This window comes from Convolutriloba macropyga, chromosome 7, assembly GCF_964194025.1.
Source record: "Convolutriloba macropyga chromosome 7, txConMacr16.3, whole genome shotgun sequence".
In the NCBI taxonomy this organism is placed as follows: Eukaryota; Metazoa; Xenacoelomorpha; order Acoela; family Convolutidae; genus Convolutriloba; species Convolutriloba macropyga.
Genome location: NC_134474.1, coordinates 33,297,159 through 33,309,436, shown reverse-complemented (window position 1 = coordinate 33,309,436; position 12,278 = coordinate 33,297,159).

The following is a 12,278-nucleotide window of genomic DNA, read 5'->3' as shown; positions in this document are numbered from 1 at the left end:
TCTCTTAGGTTCAAATTTGTTACAAAAGAGTTGATTATAAGCAATTGTTTGCTTAACAGTTTAATACATTTTCGTATCTGAAATTCAAATCTTGATGAAAAATTTCAGTCATATTTTCAAGTTGCTTATGAAATCTCTTATTTAGTTTAATAATTTAATAATTGCATTTTTAAAAACCACTCCAAGTATCATTTTGTCATTTAAAATTTTATGATCCCATCCAGAAGCTTGCTGTTGATATTTGGGTATTCTTTGATTTTGTAAAATCTGCTGAATTTTAGAATTATATTCTTCTTCCGATTTTTAAAGAGCTTAATTATATCATTGACCCCACTCAACTCCCAGACGGAATCAACAATGTCCAGACTGAAGACAGGCGCATCAGAAGGACGTTGTGGGTTCAAAATTACATAGTCTGGAAAAATGACTGTTCTCCAGGTGACAAAAAAATTTAAAAAATATGAAAGTTTTCTTAGAAAAGAGCTCTCAAATGGAATTCGAATTGTTTGGATAATCCAGAACCATCGTCTTTTTATCGCCTTTCATCTATTAGGAACGGGAACTCAAAATTCATTCACTTTGTGGCATGAATTGTAATTTTGATTTATAATTTCAAAAAAAACCCAAGTTTGAAGAAAAATTACACTAAAAGTGAACAAAACCATGCCAAATATCTCATGTGCACACAAAACTGCAATCCTCAATAACTCCTCAAAAAAATGGAATTCAAAAACTTGTTTTTTAATTCTGGATTCTACGTTGTACGAGCTTTTAAAAGATACCACTCATATTTCTCTACGATGAATATATTGACCGGCCAAAATTGTCTGAACAAAAAAAACAGCCGAGTGTATAGTTTTCCCCCCGCAAGTACGGTCGGAACGACCAGATAGTGTACCACTAACTGCTAGTGTAACACTTACGTAATGTTTTACAGAGCATAGTATCAACTAATATCTGGTCATTTTATCATGATATAGCTACACGAATTTTTCTAATTGCACAAAAAACGTCGAAACATTTCTTAAATCATATTTTGTACTTAAGCGTGACAAATTGGTTTCTATCTCTCTCTTAAGTTGAAAAATGGTTACAACAGAGTTGGTTACATGCAATTGTTTGCTTAACACTTTAATAAATTTTTGTATCTGAAATTCAAAACTTGATGAAACCTTTCAGTCATATTTTCGAGTTGCTTATTTAATTTATTTGATCTTATTTAATTTAATTTTTCATTAATTACAATTTTAAAAAACACTCCGAATAACATTTTTTTCTTTTAAAAAATTATGATCCCATCTTGGAGCTCTCTGTTGATATCCGCCGGTCCCCGAGACTGAACAAACTTTCTGTGGTCCTGTCAGCGAGACCATCAAATTTATCACCTAAGTTCTGAATTTGAAAATCTGAAAATAATTTTCTTGTTTTGTAACAAGAAGCTGTTAAAGAAGTTAAACCTTTTGTTGAACATATTTGACGAATTATCAAAAACTTTTATCTACTGCACTAAAATATCTTTTTGTTTACCTACCTCCTCATCAAGTTCTAAAAGTTTTAGATAAATACCCAACCTTAACGTAGGACCAAAGCTCTGTTATTCTATCATAAAAATTAGAGGTCTCTGTCTGAAGACTGGCATGTCTTAATCATTAAGAAAGGTGGAACACACAGTCTGGAAAAGTGACTGTTCTCAAGGTGACAAAAAAACTTAAAAAATATGAAAGTTTTCTTAGAAAAGAGCTCTCAAATGGAATTCGAATTGTTTGGATAATCCAGAACCATCGTCTTTTTATCGCCTTTCATCTATTAGGAACGCAAAATTCATTCATTTTGTGGCGTGAATTGTAATTTTGATTTATAATTTCAAAATACCCAAGTTTGAAGAAAAATTACACTCAAAGGGAACAAAATCATGCCAAATATTGCGTGTGCACACAAAAGTGCAATCCTCAATAACTCCTCAAAAAAATGAAATTCAAAAACTTGTTTATTTATTTGGGATTCTACGTTTAACGGGCTTTTAAAAGATACCACTGATATTTCTCTACGATGAAAATATTGATCGATCATAATTGTCTGAACAAAAAAAACAGCCGAGTATATAATTTTTCCCCCCGCAAGTACGAACGGAACGACCAGATAGTTTACCACTAACTGCTAGTGTAACACTTACGTAAAGTTTTACAGGGCATAGTATCAACTAATGTCTGGTCATTTTATCATGATATAGCTACACGAATTTTACTAAATGCACAAAAAAAATCATCGATACAGTTTTTAAATCATATTTTTTACTTAAGCTTAAAAAATTGGTTCTATCTCTCTCTTAGGTTCAAATTTGTTACAACAGAGTTGATTATAAGCAATTGTTTGCTTAACAGTTTAATACATTTTCGTATCTGAAATTCAAATCTTGATGAAAAATTTCAGTCATATTTTCAAGTTGCTTATGAAATCTCTTATTTAGTTTGATAATTTAATAATTCCATTTTTAAAAAACACTCCAAGTATCATTTTGTCATTTAAAATTTTATGATCCCATCCAGAAGCTTGCTGTTCATATTTGGGTATTCTTTGATTTTGAAAAATCTGCTGAATTTGAGAATTATATTCTTCTTCCGATTTTTAAAGAGCTTAATTATATCATTGACCCCACTCAACTCCCAGACGGAATCAACAATGTCCAGACTGAAGACAGGCGCATAAGGAGGACGATGTGGGTTCAAAATTACATAGTCTGGAAAAGTGACTGTTCTCCAGGTGACAAAAAAACTTAAAAAATATGAAAGTTTTCTTAGAAAAGAGCTCTCAAATGGAATTCGAATTGTTTGGATAATCCAGAACCATCGTCTTTTTGTCGCCTTTCATCTATTAGGAACTCAAAATTCATTCATTTTGTGGCGTGAATTGTAATTTTGATTTATAATTTCAAAAAAAACCCAAGTTTGAAGAAAAATTACACTAAAAGGGAACAAAACCATGCCAAATACCTCATGTGCACACAAAACTGCAATCCTCAATAACTCCTCAAAAAAATGGAATTCAAAAACTTGTTTATCAATTCCGGATTCTACGTTGTACGAGCTTTTAAAAGATACCACTCATATTTCTCAACGATGAATATATTGATCGGCCAAAATTGTCTGAACAAAAAAAACAGCCGAGTGTATAGTTTTCCCCCCGCAAGTACGGTCGGAACGACCAGATAGTGTACCACTAACTGCTAGTGTAACACTTACGTAATGTTTTACAGATCATAGTATCAACTAATATCTGGTCATTTTATCATGATATAGCTACACGAATTTTAAAAATTGCACAAAAAACGTCGAAACATTTCTTAAATCATATTTTGTACTTAAGCGTGACAAATTGGTTTCTATCTCTCTCTTAAGTTGAAAAATGGTTACAACAGAGTTGGTTACATGCAATTGTTTGCTTAACACATTAATAAATTTTTGTATCTGAAATTCAAAACTTGATGAAACCTTTCAGTCATATTTTCGAGTTGCTTATTTAATTTATTTGATCTTATTTAATTTAATTTTTTATTAATTACAATTTTAAAAAACACTCCGAATATCATTTTTTTCTTTTAAATATTTATGATCCCATCTTGGAGCTCTCTGTTGATATCCGCCGGTCCCAGAGGCTGAACAAACTTTCTGTGGTCCTGTCAGCGAGACCATCAAATTTATCACCTAAGTTCTGAATTTGAAAATCTGAAAATAATTTTCTTGTTTTGAAACAAGAAGCTGTTAAAGAATTTAAATCTTTTGTTGAACATATTTGACGAATTATCAAAAACTTTTATCTACTGCACTAAAAGATCTTTTCGTTTACCTACCTCCTCATCAAGTTCTAAAAGTTTTAGATAAATACCCAACCTTAACGTAGGACCAAAGCTCTGTTATTCTATCATAAAAATTAGAGGTCTCTGTCTGAAGACTGGCATGTCTTAATCATTAAAAAAGGTGGAACACACAGTCTGGAAAAGTGACTGTTCTCCAGGTGACAAAAAAACTTAAAAAATATGAAAGTTTTCTTAGAAAAGAGCTCTCAAATGGAATTCGAATTGTTTGGATAATCCAGAACCATCGTCTTTTTATCGCCTTTCATCTATTAGGAACGCAAAATTCATTCATTTTGTGGCGTGAATTGTAATTTTGATTTATAATTTCAAAATACCCAAGTTTGAAGAAAAATTACACTCAAAGGGAACAAAATCATGCCAAATATTGCGTGTGCACACAAAAGTGCAATCCTCAATAACTCCTCAAAAAAATGAAATGCAAAAACTTGTTTATTTATTTGGGATTCTACGTTTAACGGGCTTTTAAAAGATACCACTGATATTTCTCTACGATGAAAATATTGATCGATCATAATTGTCTGAACAAAAAAAACAGCCGAGTATATAATTTTTCGCCCCGCAAGTACGGTCGGAACGACCAGATAGTTTACCACTAACTGCTAGTGTAACACTTACGTAAAGTTTTACAGGGCATAGTATCAACTAATGTCTGGTCATTTTATCATGATATAGCTACACGAATTTTACTAAATGCACAAAAAAAATCATCGATACAGTTTTTAAATCATATTTTTTTACTTAAGCTTAAAAAATTGGTTCTATCTCTCTCTTAGGTTCAAATTTGTTACAACAGAGTTGATTATAAGCAATTGTTTGCTTAACAGTTTAATACATTTTCGTATCTGAAATTCAAATCTTGATGAAAAATTTCAGTCATATTTTCAAGTTGCTTATGAAATCTCTTATTTAGTTTGATAATTTAATAATTCCATTTTTAAAAAACACTCCAAGTATCATTTTGTCATTTAAAATTTTATGATCCCATCCAGAAGCTTGCTGTTCATATTTGGGTATTCTTTGATTTTGAAAAATCTGCTGAATTTGAGAATTATATTCTTCTTCCGATTTTTAAAGAGCTTAATTATATCATTGACCCCACTCAACTCCCAGACGGAATCAACAATGTCCAGACTGAAGACAGGCGCACAAGGAGGACGATGTGGGTTCAAAATTACATAGTCTGGAAAAGTGACTGTTCTCCAGGTGACAAAAAAACTTAAAAAATATGAAAGTTTTCTTAGAAAGGAGCTCTCAAATGGAATTCGAATTGTTTGGATAATCCAGAACCATCGTCTTTTTGTCGCCTTTCATCTATTAGGAACTCAAAATTCATTCATTTTGTGGCGTGAATTGTAATTTTGATTTATAATTTCAAAAAAAACCCAAGTTTGAAGAAAAATTACACTAAAAGGGAACAAAACCATGCCAAATATCTCATGTGCACACAAAACTGCAATCCTCAATAACTCCTCAAAAAAATGGAATTCAAAAACTTGTTTATTAATTCCGGATTCTACGTTGTACGAGCTTTTAAAAGATACCACTCATATTTCTCAACGATGAATATATTGATCGGCCAAAATTGTCTGAACAAAAAAACAGCCGAGTGTATAGTTTTTCCCCCCGCAAGTACGGTCGGAACGACCAGATAGTGTACCACTAACTGCTAGTGTAACACTTACGTAATGTTTCACAGGGCATAGTATCAACTAATGTCTGGTCATTTTATCATGATATAGCTACACGAATTTTACTAAATGCACAAAAAAAATCATCGATACAGTTTTTAAATCATATTTTTTTACTCAAGCTTAAAAAATTGGTTCTATCTCTCTCTTAGGTTCAAATTTGTTACAACAGATCTGGTTATAAGCAATTGTTTGCTTAACAGTTTAATACATTTTCGTATCTGAAATTCAAATCTTGATGAAAAATTTCAGTCATATTTTCAAGTTGCTTATGAATTCTCTTATTTAGTTTAATAATTTAATAATTGCATTTTAAAAAAACACTCCAAGTATCATTTTGTCATTTAAATTTTTATGATCCCATCCAGAAGCTTGCTGTTGATATTTGGGTAGCCTTTGATTTTGAAAAATCTGCTGAATTTGAGAATTATATTCTTCTTCCGATTTTTGAAGAGCTTAATTATATCATTGACCCCACTCAACACCCAGACGGAATTAACAATGTCCAGACTGAAGATGAGCGCATAAGGAAGACGTTGTGGGTTCAAAATTACATAGTCTGGAAAAGTGACTGTTCTCCAGGTGACAACCTCGATAAGAAAAGTGACTAGTCTCTGGTTGACATTAAAAAAACTGAGAATATGAAAAGTTCTCTAAAAAAGAGCTCTCAATTAGATTTCGAATTTTTTTGATAGTTAACTTCCCTGTGAAACCAGAATTATCGTCCCGTTATCGCCTTGCCTGTATGAGGAACCCAAAATTGTTTCATTTTGTGGCATGAATTGTAATTAATTTTTGAAAAAGAATCCTGAAGAAAAATTAAATTAAAAGAGAACAAAATCATGCCAAATATCGCGTGTTCACACAAAACTTCAATCCTCAATAACTCCTCGAAGAAAAGGAAATTCAAAAAATCTTTAATTTCGGATTCGAAGTTGTACTAGTTTTTTGTTAATACCACTCATATTTCTCTACGATGAATATATCGGTCAGCCAAAATTGGCTGAACAAAAAAAAACAGCTGAGTATTTAGTTCCTCCCCCCACAAGTGGGGTCGGAACAACCAGATGGTTTTCCGCTAATTGCTTGCGAAGCATTTACGTAACTGTCCAAGTTGACCAATGTTTTACAGAGCATAGTATCAACTAATATCTGGTCATTTTATCCTGATTTAGCTACACGAATTTTACTAATTGCACAAAAAACGTCGAAACATTTCATAAATGATATTTTGTACTTAAGCGTAACAAATTGGTTTCTATCTCTCTCTTAAGTTGAAAAATGGTTACAACAGAGTTGGTTACATGCAATTGTTTGCTTAACACTTTAATAAATTTTTGTATCTGAAATTCAAAATTTGATGAAACCTTTCAGTCATATTTTCGAGTTGCTTATTTAATTTATCTGATCTTATTTAATTTAATTTTTTATTAATTACAATTTTAAAAAACAATCCGAATATCATTTTTTTCTTTTAAATATTTATGATCCCATCTTGGAGCTCTCTGTTGATATCCGCCGGTCCCAGAGGCTGAACAAACTTTCTGTGGTCCTGTCAGCGAGACCATCAAATTTATCACCTAAGTTCTGAATTTGAAAATCTGAAAATAATTTTCTTGTTTTGAAACAAGAAGCTGTTAAAGAATTTAAATCTTTTGTTGAACATATTTGACGAATTATCAAAAACTTTTATCTACTGCACTAAAAGATCTTTTCGTTTACCTACCTCCTCATCAAGTTCTAAAAGTTTTAGATAAATACCCAACCTTAACGTAGGACCAAAGCTCTGTTATTCTATCATAAAAATTAGAAGTCTCTGTCTGAAGACTGGAATGTCTTAATCATTAAAAAAGGTGGAACACACCGTTACTAAAAAAGGAAACTTAAGTACGAATATATAAAACACGGTAAATCCATTTGAATCACTTTGCATTCGAATATTTTGACCAAAAACGCGACTGGACCAGTACGTCTTTTCTCTGCTGAATTATTAGACTTTTCCGCAATCAACAATGTCCAGACTGATGATAAGCGCATGAAGAGGACGTTGTGGGTTCGAAATTATATAGTCTGGAAATATCGAAAAAAAAGAAAAAGTGAAAATGAACGTACAAAGGTCTGGGCATGGACGCTTGAAGGTCTGTACTTGAACGCACCGAAATCTGGACATGACCATACCCAGTGCGCCAATTCCCGGAAATCTTAATAAGTTCCCGGAAAGTTCCCCAGCAAGACCCAGAAAAAACAAGGGAAAGACCCGGGAAACTTACCGGGAAACCTTCCAGTGTTCTTAAGATATGCCAAGATGAAGTAAGATCCCGCTATTCCCGGCAGGGTTTCCGGGAACACATGTCTGCTGGCAGGGAAAGGAGGAAAATAGCGGGAAACTTACCGGGAAACCCGGGGTTTTTCCTGCATCTTATCAGGGTTTCAGGGGTTTCGGGTTTTCAGCGGGAAGCTTACCAGGAAAACCCAAATTTTTTTCCTGCATCTTATCAGGGTTTCGGGGGAGATAAGATTCCCAACAGGAAAACCGGGGAAAACTCCAGATCATATCAGCGTTCTCGGGGAAAATCAAATTCTCATCAGGAAAGCAGGGAAATAACAGATCTTAGCAGGGTTCGCGGGGAAAAATCAGTTGGTTGCAAGAGAAATTGTTGAAAGGAGACAAAAGTAGAGCGAAAATCGAAAGTTTTTATTTTTAAATCAAGTTTTCTATATGATGGAGCAAAAAATCAACCCCCAAAGTAAAAATTTCGAGATTTCCGACGTTCTCCTCTACTTTTACCAAAAAGAGATAAAACATCTCGCGGGTCACTTAAGACTCCCGGGTTTCCCGCTAAGATTACCGGAAAAGATAAGATTCGCTAAGATTCCCGGGTTTCCCGGAAAGAATTCCGGGATTCAGTGCACGGAGTATTAATATTTTTTAGCCTTTATGACAAATCTAACACCAATCAGATGACTCATAGCTCTCTTACTCCAGAGTACCCACAAAAGTGTAAGCCTCCAAGGCAGAAAGCCTAAACTCACTTGGACTAAAAACCAACTCTTCAGTCTTTTGCATTGTATTTAAGATTTTTAGTTCTTGGGTTACAGAAAATAGCTGAACTTGAGAAAAAAGTGAGACACATGCCTCGTAGGCCAGACTACACCTTATACAACACTGCTTTTTGCACTGCTTACACATAATTTGCGCTGCTTTTTTTTAAAGATTGCGCCAAATTTTTGAAATCTCTACCAACCAGTTAAAAAATTTGTGGTCAAATATAACAAACGCACAAGTTTGAACGCATAAAATTTTGGTGAACGCAATAAAATCTGGACTTCAATGCACAAAGGGCCAGTGAAAGCGGAAAATTCTGGACATAGACCCTTTCTGTCTGGGACGGTCTGCACATAGACCACCCACCTTCTGAGTCGACCGGAAAATAGCGGTTTCCTCCTGGCACCTCAAAGGTTGTAATAACAATTTTTTAGGGGGCGATGAAGCCTATCCTTAAAGGTTTTTTGGACAAAGTGGTTCATCAAAATATCTAACTTTGTGATCTTTTGTGGACTCCACTTTCTTAGCACCTTAAGATGTTTTTTGTTTCGAACACACCAAACAATTTTTCTTTCATAACAATCTTACTTTTTAACACTACTTCTTCTATTTGGCTAACTTTGTTTCAAGTAAAAAATTACAATATTCTACCCCCAAAAATCCCGAACACTATGTTGATGTGAAAATTGGAAAATTCATGGTCTCAGGTTGTCTTTTTTTGAGAATTTGAAAAAAAAAATTACGTCAGTTTTTAGTTTTCGTTATAACAAACTAAAATGGGCTTCAACGAATGCTAAAATTCAACATGTGAATAAGTTTTTGTTAGTTTAGTGGTCATGTTTTTTTTGAAATTTCGAGGCTTAGAAAAGTACAAGAACTGATGTGTATTACCAATTTCAGCACATTCACCTTGTAATAATCGTTTACATTTGACTAGAACTTATGAGACGGAATGCAAAGCTTTTCTTGAAAACTCAGAGATCTTTCTGCATTAATTGATATAGAGGTTATCAAACCGTCAAATTCTACAGCTGACCCAGAACGTCAATTTATTTGCCGCAATTTTGCGAACAGTTTGTTTTTCGTAACCGGCACTGAAAAAATTTTCCTTATTGTTGTTTGACAGATTGCCGAATTGGCAACTTGTAGATGTTTTGCATTTTAAAACAAAAAAGTCACAGCATTTTACTATTCATGCGCTCTTGTTTATCCCTGTGACATACACTTATGTTTAATACATAGAGCCAATGATCGATGTCAACAACAAAAAAAGTTTCAGAATTCTCGCCTGTAAAATATGAGATGTAATCAACAGTTAACGCAGTATTGGCTCAAATTTTGAAAGTAAGTGCGCCTGAATGAAACCAACTTTTAAATATCATTCTCTTTGTAAATAGAGTTCGTGCATTTTTTCTTTTAGAGGTTGAGGTGCCAGACGGAAACTGGTATGTCCAGACCGTGTCCGATGGAAAATGTCTATGTTCACACCGTTCCAGACGGAAAAATCTTATTTCCAGACTTTTATGCATCCTTCAGGATTTCGGGCTCATCATTGCCAGACTTTCGTGTGTTGACCAGACTTTTGTACTAACAATTTCAGACTTTCGTGTCTTGTGTTCACCAAATTTTTGTGCGTTCAATTGATATCAGACTTCCATGATTTTACCAGATTTTTGCGCGCTCATGTTCCGACTTTCATCCGCTAATCAGATTTTCGTGCATCCATAGTTTTGCGTTATTTTTGGGTTCAAGTTGAGACTTCGATGCAATCATTTCCGGAAATTTGTACGTTTATCATAGTCTGTCCCATAAAGTTGAAATAAGCAAACGTTCCAAAAACGCCAAAAACTTGCAATTGAGCATCAATGTGTTCATTTGAATGTCAACGTTTTCTCCATTGAGTTTTCATTCATCAATTTTTTCTACATGTTTTAAATTTGAATTTTGACTTTTGAACTCTAACTTGTCGCTTTTGAAACGTTCGCTTATTTCAACTTTATGGGACACGCTATAATTTCGCGCGGTCTGTACACTTTCGTACCTACAACAAATTTCGTGCGTTAATGTTCAGGCAGGCCTTGGTGCGTTCAGACTTTCATGCGTTGAAATTCAGACAAATTGCAATGACTACACATAACCTATATGCATGAAATTAGCATAGATCACTCTCTTCGTAATAAGGTTGTCAAAATTGTTAACTGCTCAGTAGAGATTTCAAAACCTTTGCGTAGACTTGAAAAAAAAAACATTGAAATCTATTCTGCTAAGTATGATGTACTCTGTACTGTGAAGAATGAAATAAATTTTTTTCCAAATTTGTCTACTTTCTATAACACAAGAAGTAAAAATCTTAAGTACAAACCAAAAAGATGAGCGAATTTTTTTCGCATGCGACTTTTTGCTATGTATGTTTCAACTTAAGCGAGTTTCGGTTTTTCTGCCTTGCAAGCTGCAACGTGAATGAGCACTCTGAATTGAGAGTGCTGTAAGTCATGTGATAGTTATTAGTTTTTTTAAAACGAGGCTAAAAACTTGTCTTGTTGTCAAGACTTAAGCGCGTTCAAGTCCAGACTTTCATTTGTTTCTGTCCAGACTCCCGTTCATGTTCACACATAACTGCGTCAATGTCCAAGTTTTCCGGAGTTTTTCGACGTTTCCAGACTATATTACTAGGAAAGCACGACGTCCCCCTCGCGCGTTCATCTTTGGTCTGTTTATATTTAATTCCATCTGGGACCTCACTCTGGGTTAAGAAAAAGAGAAACTAGTCTCAGATGGAAGAAAAAACATCCAATACGTCTGTCGGATTTTTTGAAGTCACGTGATTTTATTCGGATGACTATTAGAATCATTTATGTGCAAAAATTCTAATGAGCTATAAATGTATGCTTGTGAAGTTATGAGAACGATTATTAGGAGGGTTTCGTTGAACAAATTTGGGTTGATTATCAGCCTGATATTAATTCGGGAATTGATCAATTCCAATTAGTACAGCAGCTTATTGGTTCATTTCTGACGAAGAATTAAAAATGGCCAACCTTAACTGAGTTCCAACCGAAGCGACAAAAAAGAACCCATTCAATTTTAAATAAAATGTTTCAATCCCGACCAACGTCGAAAACCCTTGACATGCAGAGGAGTTGTGTGCCCAAAGATAAAGGATGCTATGTTAGATAGCCAATGTACTTAACGCCAGTCTTATCAGTAATGGGCAAGTCTAATGCCAATTCTAGAAATCAGTACTGATTCTGGGCTATGATCATAACAAATTTTAGATTTAACAGTTTTGATCAAGACTTGGCAAGGACTTGGCAAGTCTAAATCCATGTCTTTGCCAAGACTCGGTAATTTCCCAATTCACGTCTGGCACGTTCTAATCCAAGTTTTGGCCATGACTTGGCCAGTCCGTATCCAAGCCCTCTCAAAGACCTGACAAGTCTAAATCCAAGCCTTTGCCAGATCTTGGCAAGTACTTATCCAAGTCTTGGCAGATACATGCAGATTCAAGCAAATTGATAGTTTAGGTATCCTTTGTTTTAGGTCATTCTCAATATGATTGTCACGAGAATTGAGTCGTGACAACTTTACGGTGTCTCCCAACAAGTGACAATGAGACAACAATTGGAGCCGACATAAGAAGTTATTATGCTCTTAGGAAGAAGCTTCAAAA